We start from the raw sequence: 19,097 nt of genomic DNA, 5'->3' as shown, positions 1-19,097 counted from the left end.
TGGTTTGGGTCATTAATGGCATATTACTTTTGTCACCATCACCAATCAGACAATGCTACTAAATTCATGAACAACCCAGTTGACCTTTCAACTCTTCTTGACCAATCACTCCATTTATCTGTCTTTCTCTCAACTATACATATACATCCCCTCATAACAATATAATAATATATACATATATCTATGCGTGCGAGAATAAGAATTGATTCAATATCAACAAATCCTTCAAATTATGAAAATTTGGTGAATCCAATATGTAAAAATAAAAGTTTTATTATTGATATATTTTATCTTCATATATACTATCAATTGCTGTTATTAATGAGAAGCAATTAATACCATATGGAGTAATGGTAGTCCATATTGAAGAAGTTTCATGATCAACCATGGCACAAAGAAAATATATAGAATAAATAGAATAATGGCAGTTAAAACATAAACCAGCAGTACCACATATTATTGATATATTTTATTTTAATATGTGAAGATACCAAAAGTGGTAAAACCATATATAGAATAAATAGAATAAGGGCAGTTAGAACATAAACCAGCAGTACCACATATAAGTAAAAAATATAGTAAGGGCGGTTAACTTATAAACCAGCTTAAATTGTTAAACAATAAACAATAAAGGTAGTAGAACCTACCCTTATAAATATAAACATATCTCACTTAAATATTGAATGATATTAATATAAGAAGTACTTACCCTTTGGAGTGAGAAGTAAATTTGTTTCGGCAAAACAAACAAACCCACAATCTATCAAAACTAATATCACAAGTAAGATATATGAGTTGAGATAGAGAGAGAGAATGAGAGCTTCTCTTTCAAGTCTCAGTTGGTTAGAGACTCGTGCTGATAACGTGTTATAAAACTAAAGAAAATATAGAACACAAAATTATATCTTCAATATAGAGAGAAGAATGTAGAGAGGGGAGAGATATCTTATTACTTTCTCTTAAATCCAAGTACCTCAATACAACAATGAACAATCCGTATTTATAGCCAAACTTTGCATCCTTAATGCACCATTAATTCACATCCTTAATGCACCATTAATTTAATACTATGCAATTAGTGGACACCATATATATATATATATATAACAAAATAAATAATAATAGTAACCTTTGAGTATAGCATGATTTAAGGGTAGTCAAATGTAGGTAACCCTTCGAGTATCCACGACTCATGGATGAGTAGAACGATCTACATGTGGAGACCAACTGCACTCTTGTGGGGAACTCCTGGCCCCACATTAAAATTTTACTGGTAGTATACAATTCTAAATTTGGAGTTCAAAGTAGAGTTTTGAGCTATTTTTGTGGGCCTTGCATTATTTGTTTAATAATAAAATACTAAGTTAATAATACTTAGTACTCCGTCAGTCCCAATTTAAATATCGCTATTAAAAACTGTGACTCACAAAATTAGGACTGAGGCAATATGCAAATATATCTTTGAAAATATGTAGATGTTTTATTTTATTAATTTATCTTTGAAAATATGCATAATGTTAATAAATATTTTAGATTGATTTAATTCAAACATTTCAATTTAGTACCTAATTTTTCTTCCTTTGATATATATTTTTTTAAAGACAAAAAGTGTTAAAATTAAATTAGTAAATGTAAAGAATCGAAAAATTAACATTTTGAATTGATTTAATTCAAATATTTCAATTTAATACCAAATTTCTCTCTCTAAATTTTAATTTATATATTTTTTCTTTTTTTCTTAGTTGGGACTCACACACACATGCTCCATGAAAGCTCGAACTCCTAACCTCCCTTTAAAAAGTAAGGTCTTGGTACCGCTAGGTCACAGACCTGTTGGTAATTTATATTTTTTTCAAAATAAGTAGACCATTCAACTCATTTGATACTTGTGATACTTATGTTGATTTTTGTATTAGTATACAATTCTAAATTTGGAGTTCAAAGTAGAGTTTTGAGCTATTTTTGTGGGCCTTGCATTATTTGTTTAATAATAAAATACTAAGTTAATAATACTTAGTACTATATTGTATTAGTATACAATTCTAAATTGGGACTGAGGGAGTATTGTTTTTGTATAATAATTTAATAAAAAAAAATTAAAGAGTTACTCTTTGGGTTTTTTTTTTTTTTTTTTAAAAAAAAAAAAAAATCTTTATAAATAGCACATTTGATTCACTTAATTAAATCACTCATAACCTATCTAATGTCTTTTTATTTTATTAACTTAATTGTTATAAAATATATATAATGTATTTTATTTATTTCCTTTAAAATACATATAATGTCAACAATTATATTTGTTGACCGTGTAGATGTTTTATTTTATTAATTTATCTTTGAAAATATGCATAATGTTAATAAATATTTTAGATTGATTTAATTCAAACATCTCAATTTAGTACCTAATTTTACTTCCTCTAAGTTTTGATATATAAATTTTTAAAGACAAAAAGTGTTAAAATTAAATTAATAGATGTAAAAAGCCGAAAAATTAGCATTTTGAGTTGATTTAATTCAAATATTTCAATTTTTTTTTTTTTTTTGATAAGTTAATTCAAATATTTCAATTTAATACCAAATTTCTCTCTCTAAATTTTAATTTATATTTTTTTCAAGATAAGTAGACCATTCAACTCATTTGATACTTGTGATACTTATGTTGATTTTTGTATTAATTCATTTTATTTCTGACTTGTATTTTTTCTATCAAAATTCTCTCTTTTGCCTAAAATAAAAAAATTAAAATTAAAAGTTAAAAGTTAAAAATTAAGAGAGATGCATTACTTGTTTAAACAAACAAAATTAATTCAAATGACCATACGTTCTCCATGCGAAAAATAGAAATCAAATCAAGATCCAAGTGGATTCGAACAACCATCCTCCCAAACCTAGAAACTGTTTGGACGCTCTTACCAATTTGAGCATATGGACCCATCATAAAATTAAAATAAACTGAGCTTTTAAAAGACAGACAAACTTGTAAAAGAGAAATAAATGGATGTATCACCATTTGTCCTCTACTGTATCACAAACTTTCGGAACCGTACCTTAAGGGAAGACAAAAAAAAAAAAAAAAAAAAAAAAAAAAAAAAAAAAAACTGTAAAAAGAAAAATATATGCTAGAAATACATTTGGCAACCCATGAACAATTATCACTCATATTCTTGTCAAAATTGAAAATAATGAGACTTTTCAATGAGACTAACATTTGGCAACGCATGAACAATTATAACTCATATTTCAGAGTTAATAAAACTTAAAAACATTAAAAATGATAAAACAATATAATTAGAAACATTGAAAATGATAACCAACATTTACAGTGACTTTATAATAAATATTTATGTTATTTCTAAATTCAATTAAAATATTAGCCAAAAATAGGGCTAACAATTTCTGATAATATTGACAATTAATATGCAGAAAATTTAAAGTTTTATACGATATTTAGTAATTTTGTTCACTTTAGAAAGAAAAAAATTTTAAATTTAAAAATAGCATACAAGTAATGAAATAATCTTATTACCATTTTCAATGTTTGTTTCCATCTAATACCGTGTTTTATCTCATCCATTTGTGTCTCACCATTTTTCGATTCTTTCTAGCTCAAAATTAGGGATGGCAATGGGGCAGGTTTGGAGTGGATTTCCCTAAATCTCGCCCCGCCCCTTTTAATTTTTGTCAAGTCCATGCCCGCCCTGAGACCCACGACGGTTTCATGTCCAGCCCCGCTTCGTTAAGAAATACTGTGCCCCCGTGTCCGCCCCGCTAACAAATTTTTTTATCCCACTTTTTGAAACTTAAACTCCTGCTATTTAAATGTGCAAAGTCTAGGAATGACACAACATAAATAAAATTATGTATCTCGACAAAAATAAAAAAGTAACATTCACATAAAATAATTCAGAGAACATAATAAACAAAAATAAAAATTTAATACAACAAATCACAAGAAATTCTAAGCTCCAATTTCCACCATAACCAAAACAAAAGCAAATTTAATACCAAGTTTACATTAAAAATTAAGATTGTAAGAAATGAGTAATTGGGTAAACCACTAAAATAACTTATTAATATTATATATATATTTATTAAATGTAGTTATATGCGGGGCGAGGCCCCTAAGATATATATACTGAACTCTTACCCGCCCTGTGACCCTTGACGGGTACAAAATTTGTATTCATGTCCGCCCCAACGATATAAAAAGTGTTCTCATATCCGTTATTAATGAAGCAGCCCCGGCGGGGCGATAAAAATTGACATTTCTACTCAAAATTTCAAATGTACAATTCTAACATTTTATGATATTCCATCCCACCGTTTTGTGGGTCAAAAATCACATAAACACAACATTAGAAAAGTGCAAAATAAAGAGTAATTTTGACAACAAATACAAGGAGATACAATTCAACATTTTCTGATATTCCATCCTTTGTCGGTCAAAAATCACATAATCACATCATCATTAGAAAAAGTGGACGATAAAGAGTACAACTTTATACAATTTTGACAATAAATACTAGGATATAAAACAGTTGCCTAAGCATATAACGACGACAAAATCGATGAAGTGAATTGAAACATATCCGAAGGGTGCCTCAATTATGTTGTTAGACAACAAAGTTATGAACTATAGATTACAGTCGAAGAACAATACATGGATGTAATTATGTAACGTGTAGAGTAAGAGCATAAAAAATACATGGATGTAATTGGGCCCACAGTCCCATACAACACACAATCACATATTGGACTTTCACATTGATAACATTAAATGAGAATAAGGTGTGGACCACATCCTCCCAACATCCCCCCAAAAAAATTGTATATATAATAATAATATTAATAATAATAATAATAAATTATTAGATAAAGTGCAGAAAAATGAAAAATAAAAAATAAAAAACACTTTTTGAATTATCATCCCTTTGCAAATACGTCCCATGCACGCTGAGGTGTGCGAGTGAAGAGTTATAATGTGCAAAATTAATTCGGGGACTCCAAATTCAAATCCGTTTCGACCAATACACTTTTTGAATTATGTAAGTGCATCCATTTGTTTCTACAATAATGATTCTTATAAAAAAACTATATAAAGTTATGTAACATTTATGCACAGTAAGAGCATTAAAAAAACATAGATGGATAAAATTGTGCCCATTCTAATTGATAAATGTTTGGTAAAAACATAGTCACAATGTACGTGCACTGAATTGGTAACTCCAAATCAGCCAATTTAAAAGACGACTAAAGAAACGGCAGGTTGGAGCAGAACCAATTAGGCTTGAGGCTGTGTTGCACAGCAACCACCACCTAATTTGTTGTATATATATTGAAAGTCACACACATATATATATATACAATTTTCTTTTTTAAAAAATGAAAGTCAAATGATGTTTGCAATATAGGAGTCGAATTAACTTCTTTTATTGCTAATTTGTTTATCAGGAAAAAATGGCATAATTGTGAAAATATGCTGGGTTAAAAAAATGCTAAAATTAATGGGAAATTTTGATAAAAAGACGGCGATTATATGTACCTCTTGAACTGAAAACCATGAATTTATAATTATCCTCGTGTTTGCTGGCTTGAAATGAAGAATCAGACGGATTTGAGGCAGTGACACTAGACGCAAAGGGAGAGCCGGGCATAAAACCACGGGCCATCTCCCCAAAGACACAAAAGAAAATTTTTATTATGTTTTTTTTTTTTTTTTTGTTGACCTGCCATGCAAGCGCACCTGACATGGCAAAGGCCTGTGACAACAGCTCTCTTTCTTCCCATATCTCTTATCTCTATCTCCCGCCACACTAAAACTGCACCACAACTATATATATATATATATATATATATATATAGTTGTATATGTAAACAGTAATAAAATAATCCAACAAACCCTTACACAACCATAGTGGCCTCAAATTCTTCACATCGCCAAACAGATCTATCGGAGTACGAGCAGATCTGAAACAAACACTGAAACACACATAAGAACGGTCAGGTCAGGTCAGGCCATGATCTGCTAAAATACATCACACAAAATCATTCAAAAAGAGACCTCTCAAATCGCATAATTTTGCACCCAATACCTCGACAAAGCACATAAATTCTCGTCCAAGGCCGTCACATATCATAATATACTGTAGAGATTCAGTAGATCCATACGAACTTCCAAAGCCTTCAAGATAAATTACAAAACGCAATGAATTTAAAGCCAAAAAAAAAAAATATCAAAAGTTATTGTTTTGATCGCACAAATATAGATACGTACCTACCTCTGGATCTCTGAAGCTGAGACCAAGCCATCGATGAAACCAGTGATTGAAGTAATATTACTCAAAGACATGATGAATTCAAAAGACGACGAACGGATCTAACGAAACATATGAATTGATGAGACGGTCTAGGCTTGCATTCAGATGGCTAGCTCAATTTATTGACCTCTAAAATGATCCAACGGCTATGATTGAAGTATCCGTGCAATGCGCCGTTGTTTATGCATTTTTACGAGAATGTCATGGACAAATTATTAGATGGTCCTATTTAGTATTTTGTGGACTAACCCTAATTGTATCCCAGTTGGCTAACCTTAATCCTAATCATTAACCACAATGCCCAATCCCATCCATTAACAACAGCAAGCTAGACCAGTAGATCGAATTTTGATTAAATTCGATCTACTTATAGGTCTAGTTTTAAGTGTTAAAAGAAGAATCCTTGGCGATCTTTTTAAGAAAAATTGAGGGAAAGATGATTGAGGGAAAGATGTCGTTAAAATATGGTGAATTTTTTTTATTTCAAAACGGTATAATTTTTAAACTTTGGTAAAATATAAACTTTTTACGTGATTTAACACAAGTAATCGATAGATTTTAAATGTCACGTGAATTCAACGTAGGTTAAATATTTAACTTAGAAAATTCAAGTCCTTGAATTAAATGATGCAGTTTTTAAACTTTCTTTAAATTAATTGACATGGTTTAACATGGATATATAAAAAATAAAAGGAAAATTGGATAGAAAATTACTTCTTGTATTCATGTAAGGCAACACCAAAGCAATATTCGGAAGTTTGAATCAATTCTATTAGTATTTTAATTTGTGTGGACTTGTTTAGTTTTTATCTATAAATTTTTACACTTACATATTCCTTCTTCAAATTTTAACTTTGAATATGAATACAACACGACATTCCTTACTACTTAAGCATTATTGTCTCAATCTTTTATGATATGGAATAAAAGAGGGGTTTATTGTTTGGAGTATATGAATTTAAGGTTAATTTTGACATTTTGCCTTTCGCTGCTTTTCTCTTTTATTTATTTACTTATTTTTTTATTTTTTTTTACTAATGATAAAATAAGGTTAATTTAATAATTTTACTGTCAAAATTAATTATGATTTGTTTTTATTTGCACAAATTGATAAAGTAGGTGTGTTTTTTATTTTTATTTTTATTTTATTTATTTTTTTGCAATTAACCCTTTTAAAATTTCTTAAATTAATCCTATTTTGTTTTTAAATTTAAATAGAATCTCTTATAAGTTATAACCGCTTAAATTTTTCAACTTGACCGGCTATTTAGCGTTTATATAAATATTAATTGAATGTGTTCTAGCGTATTATATAGTCCGTATATTATATAGCATAGAATTATATATGAATTTTGATTTGTAATTTTATCTTGAATTAGGTGGTTGCACGTTTGTAGCTTATTTGGCTACTTTATGTGTTTTAAAAACAAATTTTTTAATATACAAAATATCTTAATATACAGAAGAGAGAAAAAAAATAGCAAAACTTGCAATTATAGAAACTAAACCTTTATATAAGCCAATAACTTTAATTTAATTATGTCATTTTTGGAGATTCTTTCTATTAAATTTTTAAATAATTAAAACTAAGAGTTACAATTTTTTTATCATGAATGAGTGACTTTTTTTCTGGTGAATAAGAAACCCTTCTATTAGATCATTAAATAGTTTAAGGATTAAATGTTTTGACACCCGAGATTTGGGTTTATTGCACTTATGTTAAACTATGAGCCAAAATTACTATGACACCCCTTTCAGTTTTGGTTTAATTTGTCTTGACACCCTTAATAAAATTAAATATCTAAATTACCCTCCATCCTCGCTTTCTCACTCTATCTCCTCTATCAAATTGTACCGATGAGTTCGAACGAAATTGTTGATAAGATCGAATGCTCTGATCCGACAGTTCCAATTCAAAATTCTGAGGATCTGGGTCTTTATATCTCCCCTTGTTTCAACTAGAAGTTTCCATTTTTCGTCCAAAGCCAGCAAAATCAATGATTTTACGAAATGGGTTTGAACAAATTTAATTGTTAAATCATTCCATTAGCTGGAATGGACAAGATTGCACTAAAAATTCTAAAAATGTTCACTGCTGCTTATATTTTTTACTTTTTTTAAAATAATAATAATAATAATAAGAAGAAGAAGAAGAAGAAGAAAAACGAATTTTAAAGGAAACAAATTAGAGCATAATTAAATAAAAGAATTTTAATCTTTTAAAAATATAATTAAAGAAATTTAAACAGTAAAAGAGAAAAAAATTTAAAAAAATTAAACCAAAACTTAGGGTGTGTCGAAACTTTTGCTCAGTTTTAATCTAAGAACAGTAAATTCAAAACTTAGGATGTGTTGGAGCATTTAACCCATAATTTAAACTAGAAGTTACAATTTTTTTACCATGAATGAATGAACTCTTCCTCCTTAATAAGAACCCTAATTTACATAATTTATTTAAAGCTTTTTATGATTTTATTTTGATTTAGTATTTTTTTTATTAAGTTTAAATTTGAAAACAATACCCAACACATATGGAGTAGTTGAAAAATATGGAGAGTTTAAAAGAGAATATATATAATAAAAAAATATTAGTAGAGGAAAACAAATTAGAGATGGATAAAGAACCTAGTATAATTGTTCGTATTCTATTTTATTTTATTTTTAAAAATTTATTTAGTTTGCTAAAATAAAAAAACACAAATACATAAAATATATATATATATATATATAGAGTCCTGATCTCTTGCTCCCCATGGAGCAAGAAAAATAATCCACACTTTTTATATAGACCGTTAGATTTAATCTATGGCCTTTCCTTTTAAACCAAAACCACTCTCACACTATTTTACCATTACCACCTACTCTAACAATAAAAGGTAATTATCAAATTAAAAATAGAAAGCTTTGAAAAAAAATTAATACCGTATATTTTACTAATAAATTTGTTTTTATAAATATCTTTTGGCTTTCACCTCTATTTTTCACGATTATGTCAAACAAACAAAGAAGAATTACCACCTACTCTAACAATAAAAGGTAATTATCAAATTAAAAATAGAAAGCTTTGAAAAAAAATTAATACCCGTATATTTTACTAAGAAACATCTTTACTGCAAATATACTGCAATGTTGTATTTTGGAGCATGAATTGATTAATTGGAATTGAAATTTAAGAAAATTTCATTTAAAATTTGAATAAAAGTTCTTTCTATTCAATTTGAAGATAGACATTTGGTGAAATTCATTATTCAATATGTGAGTTTGATTATTGAATGATGATGATGTACGGACTATGTTATAGTTATTTGTGCATGTGAATAACAATATTATACAACTGAATAATGGAATAAGATGACATTGGTTTTATTCAAAATTGTTAAAGCTTAAACTAAATAAAACAAAAACAAAAATTTTAATCTCTTCATAAAGGGCTGAAACTTAACAAAATTTAAAAACATTTAATCCCCAAAGTCTTAAAGTAAACTCTTCCATGACAAATAAAAGTAAAGCCAAATAATAGACATTTAGGCCTCAAAACCTAGAAACTCCAGTCCATCTGTTTGCTCTTCCTCATATTTTCAAAATTAATGAAATATCTCTCCACTTCGTGTAAACCTGAATAAAAAAAAAAATCAACAACAAATTAATAATTAAGCATATATATATTGACTTAGATGAAATAAACGGAATTATTATTGCCAATAAAGCAAATAAAAAAATTTACAAAATAATGAAAAAAGTTCAAATTCAAACCTTGAACACATTCAATTACATCCATCATCCATATGTTCTGACCCATAAGAAATATTCTCCTCATTGTTTATAGTAGACCTGAAACAGAGAAAAAAAATGCATGTGAAACACTAATTAATTTCATAATTAAGTAATAATAATAAGCATGAGATAATGCTCACTTGTTAATAAGCGTTGGACAATTTCTTTTGTCATGTGACTGTCCAAGTTCTCCACAACCACGACAACGTCTACGATTTGTCTTTTTAGTCTCTCTCCATGACCTCAAACGTTTACCGCATCCTTTTGCTCTAACTTGAAGAGGATCATTAAAGGTTTGTTGTAGATGAATGTCATATTGCTTTTCTAATGATGAAGCATTTTTTCCTCCAATTTTACTTGCATTCATGGCTTTTAGTTGTTCATGAAATGTGTCCAGCGTGTTTATTAACAGTTCCGTACCTTCTTCTGAGAATGCAGCTTCATCAATTACAGCTGATGCAAGTTGAGATACCTTAGTACGTCTCACTAAAACCGACTTATCTTGTGCATCTTTAATCTCTAAACCATCTTTACCAGTAATGCTTCCAACTCTTGCAAACTTTGTCCATCTATTCTTAATATATTGCTCTGGCAAAAATACAACTTGCTTTATTCTAAAAAATGCTAGAATATGCTTGCATGGGATGCCTTCAAATTCAAAACGTTGACAATTGCACTTGACATTATCAATTAGCTTATCGTGCACAAGTTGTCGAACTTTAAGATCTCCATAAAGCACCCTATTGACCTCATAAACACATTGACTTTCATCATCCAATATAATATTTAATACATAAGCATTACTAGCATAAAGCTCTTTCTGAAATTTATGAAAGTATTCCTTTGTAAACATACCCATCATTTGCTTCTCCATAGGCACCATGGATTTCAAGTTTGGCTGTTCATTAATATCAGCATGATCATCAATCACCTCTTCATGTCGTAGATGTCCAACTGCCCTGTTAAATCCTATAATAAAATCCATTAAAGAATTGTCCTTACAGCAATACCTCTTGAAGAATGCATGGGAACTTTCAGCTCTTTGACTGCTTGTCATACCAGCAGAGAAGAATTTATTGGTAAATGCTGGAACCCACTTATGACGCAATGTATACATTGTTCTTAACCATTCATTATTTTGTTGTTTACTTTTTTCAAGCGCGTGGTTCCAACTTTCTTCAAACTCTTCTATTGTATCTGAATTCCATAAAGATGATTTAAAAAGGTCATAGTAATCTCGAAATACAACTGAGTCCAATTTTTCTACAAATTTTTTTGAGATGTGCCAAATACAATAGCGATGAAATGTGTCTGGAAGAAATTGAGCTATAGCCTTTGTCATTGCAGGATCCTGGTCAGTAATAATAACTTTTGGAGGACCCTTTGGCATTGCATTAAGCCAAGTCTTAAATAGCCAAATGAAAGACTCAGTGGTCTCGTCATTTAAAAAGGCACATCCAAAAATGATTGTTTTTCCATGGTGGTTAACCCCTGTAAGTGGAGCAAATATCATCCCATAACGGTTAGTGTTGTATGTTGTGTCAAACACAACCACATCATTAAAAAAATTGTATGCTCTCCTTGCACTGAAGTCAACCCAAAAACACCTAGTCATTCTATCATCCTCATCTTTGTCAATTTGAAAAACAAAATTTGGATCCTTTTCTTGTTTTGATAAGAAATATTCATTCAACATATTTGCATCGTGACCTTTAAACTTCTCCCTCATATCTCGTTCATAATTTCGAAGATCTCTTTCTGTACACCCAACATTTTCAATACCCCCTACTTGCGTCTCTAAGATATCAAATTGTTGACACGTAGGCACATTTACACTTGCAAATTGTTGAGCCAGTTGTTTCTTCACATTTGAAACATTTCGATGTGACCTCAATAAGTGTATTTTTCTTGGAGTTGCAAGAGGATGATTGTGGCTCTCAATGAATTGTCTGATTGTATAATTCCCGTCACGTCTTCCTACACTTAACCTTGCTTTACAACCTTCGCGTACATTTCCTCGTTGTCTTTCTAATTTCTTACCACTATCTCCAATGGTCTCCACCATCTGCTTTTCTTTTTTCTTTGTTCTTCTATAAGTTTCATCTGTTTCTCCTTCTTTATAACAAACATATTGTTTCCAAATCGTTTCACCAGTTTCTTTATGCTTCTTACTCTTATCAATCCGTACACTGAAACCAGCTTCTCGTGCATACTTGTTATAAAAATCATAAGCATCATCTAAAGATTTAAACTGTTGCCCTTCTTTTGGTTTTCTTTCATAAGTAACTTGTGGAATGAATGTTCCATCTTTTTGTGTTATTCCAAATTCTTCTACTTCATTCATTCCTAAAAAGAAATATGGAATTTAAATATTGTTATATTTGAATAAAACACAATGCATTAATCAACTAAAATTAATTAAGACATAGTTCTATAAATTAAATTAATGGACAGTCCTATGTAACAATCATTCTTGAACACATTTAGTAATACAAAATGTGGATTAGTAATATATTTGAATCAATTAAAATTAATGAAACAAGATTTTTACTTTATGTATTGAATTAGTGATTTATAAAACTGGGCAAAGGAGGCTGAAGAATAGTAATTAGAATAAGGAACCACACAGAACTTAAAGATTTAAAGGGAAAACAAATTTACTTTTTCAAAACAAAATAAATAAAGAAGAGGAAACAGAAAGAGTCCTGATCTCTTGCTCCCCATGGAGCAAGAAAAATAATCCACACTTTTTATATAGACCGTTAGATTAAATCTAACGGTCATTTTACAAACCCACTTATGGCCTTTCCTTTTAAACCAAAACCACTCTCACACTATTTTACCATTACCACCTACTCTAACAATAAAAGGTAATTATCAAATTAAAAATAGAAAGCTTTGAAAAAAATTAATACCGTATATTTTACTAATAAATTTGTTTTTATAAATATCTTTTGGCTTTCACCTCTATTTTTCACGATTATGTCAAACAAACAAAGAAGAATTACAAGAGACTTGATAGGGATTAGGCGGTAATCGCAGGCTAAGGTACTATACAATTTTTCTGTTTCGAGTCCTGATCTCTTGCTCCCCATGGAGCAAGAAAAATAATCCACACTTTTTATATAGACCGTTAGATTTAATCTATGGCCTTTCCTTTTAAACCAAAACCACTCTCACACTATTTTACCATTACCACCTACTCTAACAATAAAAGGTAATTATCAAATTAAAAATAGAAAGCTTTGAAAAAAAATTAATACCGTATATTTTACTAATAAATTTGTTTTTATAAATATCTTTTGGCTTTCACCTCTATTTTTCACGATTATGTCAAACAAACAAAGAAGAATTACCACCTACTCTAACAATAAAAGGTAATTATCAAATTAAAAATAGAAAGCTTTGAAAAAAAATTAATACCCGTATATTTTACTAAGAAACATCTTTACTGCAAATATACTGCAATGTTGTATTTTGGAGCATGAATTGATTAATTGGAATTGAAATTTAAGAAAATTTCATTTAAAATTTGAATAAAAGTTCTTTCTATTCAATTTGAAGATAGACATTTGGTGAAATTCATTATTCAATATGTGAGTTTGATTATTGAATGATGATGATGTACGGACTATGTTATAGTTATTTGTGCATGTGAATAACAATATTATACAACTGAATAATGGAATAAGATGACATTGGTTTTATTCAAAATTGTTAAAGCTTAAACTAAATAAAACAAAAACAAAAATTTTAATCTCTTCATAAAGGGCTGAAACTTAACAAAATTTAAAAACATTTAATCCCCAAAGTCTTAAAGTAAACTCTTCCATGACAAATAAAAGTAAAGCCAAATAATAGACATTTAGGCCTCAAAACCTAGAAACTCCAGTCCATCTGTTTGCTCTTCCTCATATTTTCAAAATTAATGAAATATCTCTCCACTTCGTGTAAACCTGAATAAAAAAAAAAATCAACAACAAATTAATAATTAAGCATATATATATTGACTTAGATGAAATAAACGGAATTATTATTGCCAATAAAGCAAATAAAAAAATTTACAAAATAATGAAAAAAGTTCAAATTCAAACCTTGAACACATTCAATTACATCCATCATCCATATGTTCTGACCCATAAGAAATATTCTCCTCATTGTTTATAGTAGACCTGAAACAGAGAAAAAAAATGCATGTGAAACACTAATTAATTTCATAATTAAGTAATAATAATAAGCATGAGATAATGCTCACTTGTTAATAAGCGTTGGACAATTTCTTTTGTCATGTGACTGTCCAAGTTCTCCACAACCACGACAACGTCTACGATTTGTCTTTTTAGTCTCTCTCCATGACCTCAAACGTTTACCGCATCCTTTTGCTCTAACTTGAAGAGGATCATTAAAGGTTTGTTGTAGATGAATGTCATATTGCTTTTCTAATGATGAAGCATTTTTTCCTCCAATTTTACTTGCATTCATGGCTTTTAGTTGTTCATGAAATGTGTCCAGCGTGTTTATTAACAGTTCCGTACCTTCTTCTGAGAATGCAGCTTCATCAATTACAGCTGATGCAAGTTGAGATACCTTAGTACGTCTCACTAAAACCGACTTATCTTGTGCATCTTTAATCTCTAAACCATCTTTACCAGTAATGCTTCCAACTCTTGCAAACTTTGTCCATCTATTCTTAATATATTGCTCTGGCAAAAATACAACTTGCTTTATTCTAAAAAATGCTAGAATATGCTTGCATGGGATGCCTTCAAATTCAAAACGTTGACAATTGCACTTGACATTATCAATTAGCTTATCGTGCACAAGTTGTCGAACTTTAAGATCTCCATAAAGCACCCTATTGACCTCATAAACACATTGACTTTCATCATCCAATATAATATTTAATACATAAGCATTACTAGCATAAAGCTCTTTCTGAAATTTATGAAAGTATTCCTTTGTAAACATACCCATCATTTGCTTCTCCATAGGCACCATGGATTTCAAGTTTGGCTGTTCATTAATATCAGCATGATCATCAATCACCTCTTCATGTCGTAGATGTCCAACTGCCCTGTTAAATCCTATAATAAAATCCATTAAAGAATTGTCCTTACAGCAATACCTCTTGAAGAATGCATGGGAACTTTCAGCTCTTTGACTGCTTGTCATACCAGCAGAGAAGAATTTATTGGTAAATGCTGGAACCCACTTATGACGCAATGTATACATTGTTCTTAACCATTCATTATTTTGTTGTTTACTTTTTTCAAGCGCGTGGTTCCAACTTTCTTCAAACTCTTCTATTGTATCTGAATTCCATAAAGATGATTTAAAAAGGTCATAGTAATCTCGAAATACAACTGAGTCCAATTTTTCTACAAATTTTTTTGAGATGTGCCAAATACAATAGCGATGAAATGTGTCTGGAAGAAATTGAGCTATAGCCTTTGTCATTGCAGGATCCTGGTCAGTAATAATAACTTTTGGAGGACCCTTTGGCATTGCATTAAGCCAAGTCTTAAATAGCCAAATGAAAGACTCAGTGGTCTCGTCATTTAAAAAGGCACATCCAAAAATGATTGTTTTTCCATGGTGGTTAACCCCTGTAAGTGGAGCAAATATCATCCCATAACGGTTAGTGTTGTATGTTGTGTCAAACACAACCACATCATTAAAAAAATTGTATGCTCTCCTTGCACTGAAGTCAACCCAAAAACACCTAGTCATTCTATCATCCTCATCTTTGTCAATTTGAAAAACAAAATTTGGATCCTTTTCTTGTTTTGATAAGAAATATTCATTCAACATATTTGCATCGTGACCTTTAAACTTCTCCCTCATATCTCGTTCATAATTTCGAAGATCTCTTTCTGTACACCCAACATTTTCAATACCCCCTACTTGCGTCTCTAAGATATCAAATTGTTGACACGTAGGCACATTTACACTTGCAAATTGTTGAGCCAGTTGTTTCTTCACATTTGAAACATTTCGATGTGACCTCAATAAGTGTATTTTTCTTGGAGTTGCAAGAGGATGATTGTGGCTCTCAATGAATTGTCTGATTGTATAATTCCCGTCACGTCTTCCTACACTTAACCTTGCTTTACAACCTTCGCGTACATTTCCTCGTTGTCTTTCTAATTTCTTACCACTATCTCCAATGGTCTCCACCATCTGCTTTTCTTTTTTCTTTGTTCTTCTATAAGTTTCATCTGTTTCTCCTTCTTTATAACAAACATATTGTTTCCAAATCGTTTCACCAGTTTCTTTATGCTTCTTACTCTTATCAATCCGTACACTGAAACCAGCTTCTCGTGCATACTTGTTATAAAAATCATAAGCATCATCTAAAGATTTAAACTGTTGCCCTTCTTTTGGTTTTCTTTCATAAGTAACTTGTGGAATGAATGTTCCATCTTTTTGTGTTATTCCAAATTCTTCTACTTCATTCATTCCTAAAAAGAAATATGGAATTTAAATATTGTTATATTTGAATAAAACACAATGCATTAATCAACTAAAATTAATTAAGACATAGTTCTATAAATTAAATTAATGGACAGTCCTATGTAACAATCATTCTTGAACACATTTAGTAATACAAAATGTGGATTAGTAATATATTTGAATCAATTAAAATTAATGAAACAAGATTTTTACTTTATGTATTGAATTAGTGATTTATAAAACTGGGCAAAGGAGGCTGAAGAATAGTAATTAGAATAAGGAACCACACAGAACTTAAAGATTTAAAGGGAAAACAAATTTACTTTTTCAAAACAAAATAAATAAAGAAGAGGAAACAGAAAGAGTCCTGATCTCTTGCTCCCCATGGAGCAAGAAAAATAATCCACACTTTTTATATAGACCGTTAGATTAAATCTAACGGTCATTTTACAAACCCACTTATGGCCTTTCCTTTTAAACCAAAACCACTCTCACACTATTTTACCATTACCACCTACTCTAACAATAAAAGGTAATTATCAAATTAAAAATAGAAAGCTTTGAAAAAAATTAATACCGTATATTTTACTAATAAATTTGTTTTTATAAATATCTTTTGGCTTTCACCTCTATTTTTCACGATTATGTCAAACAAACAAAGAAGAATTACAAGAGACTTGATAGGGATTAGGCGGTAATCGCAGGCTAAGGTACTATACAATTTTTCTGTTTCGAGTCCTGATCTCTTGCTCCCCATGGAGCAAGAAAAATAATCCACACTTTTTATATAGACCGTTAGATTTAATCTATGGCCTTTCCTTTTAAACCAAAACCACTCTCACACTATTTTACCATTACCACCTACTCTAACAATAAAAGGTAATTATCAAATTAAAAATAGAAAGCTTTGAAAAAAAATTAATACCGTATATTTTACTAATAAATTTGTTTTTATAAATATCTTTTGGCTTTCACCTCTATTTTTCACGATTATGTCAAACAAACAAAGAAGAATTACCACCTACTCTAACAATAAAAGGTAATTATCAAATTAAAAATAGAAAGCTTTGAAAAAAAATTAATACCCGTATATTTTACTAAGAAACATCTTTACTGCAAATATACTGCAATGTTGTATTTTGGAGCATGAATTGATTAATTGGAATTGAAATTTAAGAAAATTTCATTTAAAATTTGAATAAAAGTTCTTTCTATTCAATTTGAAGATAGACATTTGGTGAAATTCATTATTCAATATGTGAGTTTGATTATTGAATGATGATGATGTACGGACTATGTTATAGTTATTTGTGCATGTGAATAACAATATTATACAACTGAATAATGGAATAAGATGACATTGGTTTTATTCAAAATTGTTAAAGCTTAAACTAAATAAAACAAAAACAAAAATTTTAATCTCTTCATAAAGGGCTGAAACTTAACAAAATTTAAAAACATTTAATCCCCAAAGTCTTAAAGTAAACTCTTCCATGACAAATAAAAGTAAAGCCAAATAATAGACATTTAGGCCTCAAAACCTAGAAACTCCAGTCCATCTGTTTGCTCTTCCTCATATTTTCAAAATTAATGAAATATCTCTCCACTTCGTGTAAACCTGAATAAAAAAAAAAATCAACAACAAATTAATAATTAAGCATATATATATTGACTTAGATGAAATAAACGGAATTATTATTGCCAATAAAGCAAATAAAAAAATTTACAAAATAATGAAAAAAGTTCAAATTCAAACCTTGAACACATTCAATTACATCCATCATCCATATGTTCTGACCCATAAGAAATATTCTCCTCATTGTTTATAGTAGACCTGAAACAGAGAAAAAAAATGCATGTGAAACACTAATTAATTTCATAATTAAGTAATAATAATAAGCATGAGATAATGCTCACTTGTTAATAAGCGTTGGACAATTTCTTTTGTCATGTGACTGTCCAAGTTCTCCACAACCACGACAACGTCTACGATTTGTCTTTTTAGTCTCTCTCCATGACCTCAAACGTTTACCGCATCCTTTTGCTCTAACTTGAAGAGGATCATTAAAGGTTTGTTGTAGATGAATGTCATATTGCTTTTCTAATGATGAAGCATTTTTTCCTCCAATTTTACTTGCATTCATGGCTTTTAGTTGTTCATGAAATGTGTCCAGCGTGTTTATTAACAGTTCCGTACCTTCTTCTGAGAATGCAGCTTCATCAATTACAGCTGATGCAAGTTGAGATACCTTAGTACGTCTCACTAAAACCGACTTATCTTGTGCATCTTTAATCTCTAAACCATCTTTACCAGTAATGCTTCCAACTCTTGCAAACTTTGTCCATCTATTCTTAATATATTGCTCTGGCAAAAATACAACTTGCTTTATTCTAAAAAATGCTAGAATATGCTTGCATGGGATGCCTTCAAATTCAAAACGTTGACAATTGCACTTGACATTATCAATTAGCTTATCGTGCACAAGTTGTCGAACTTTAAGATCTCCATAAAGCACCCTATTGACCTCATAAACACATTGACTTTCATCATCC

General features: G+C 29.7%; 1 long non-coding RNA gene across 1 annotated transcript; it reads right to left on the bottom strand.

The window, feature by feature from the left end:
• Positions 1 to 4,605: 4,605 nt before the first annotated feature.
• Positions 4,606 to 6,457, bottom strand: LOC132279311 (uncharacterized). The gene is made up of 3 exons (XR_009471293.1): positions 6,275 to 6,457; positions 6,093 to 6,181; positions 4,606 to 5,979 (listed from the first exon to the last, which is right to left on the bottom strand). It is a non-coding gene; the product is annotated as an uncharacterized LOC132279311 (long non-coding RNA).
• Positions 6,458 to 19,097: the final 12,640 nt, after the last annotated feature.

This window comes from Cornus florida, unplaced genomic scaffold (genome assembly GCF_030987335.1).
Source record: "Cornus florida cultivar Cherokee Brave unplaced genomic scaffold, ASM3098733v1 CherokeeBrave_3.0.0_Hap2_Chr10, whole genome shotgun sequence".
Classification (NCBI taxonomy): Eukaryota; Viridiplantae; Streptophyta; class Magnoliopsida; order Cornales; family Cornaceae; genus Cornus; species Cornus florida.
Note: the sequence above shows the minus strand (reverse complement) of the source record. Positions and strands in the feature narration are given on the sequence as shown.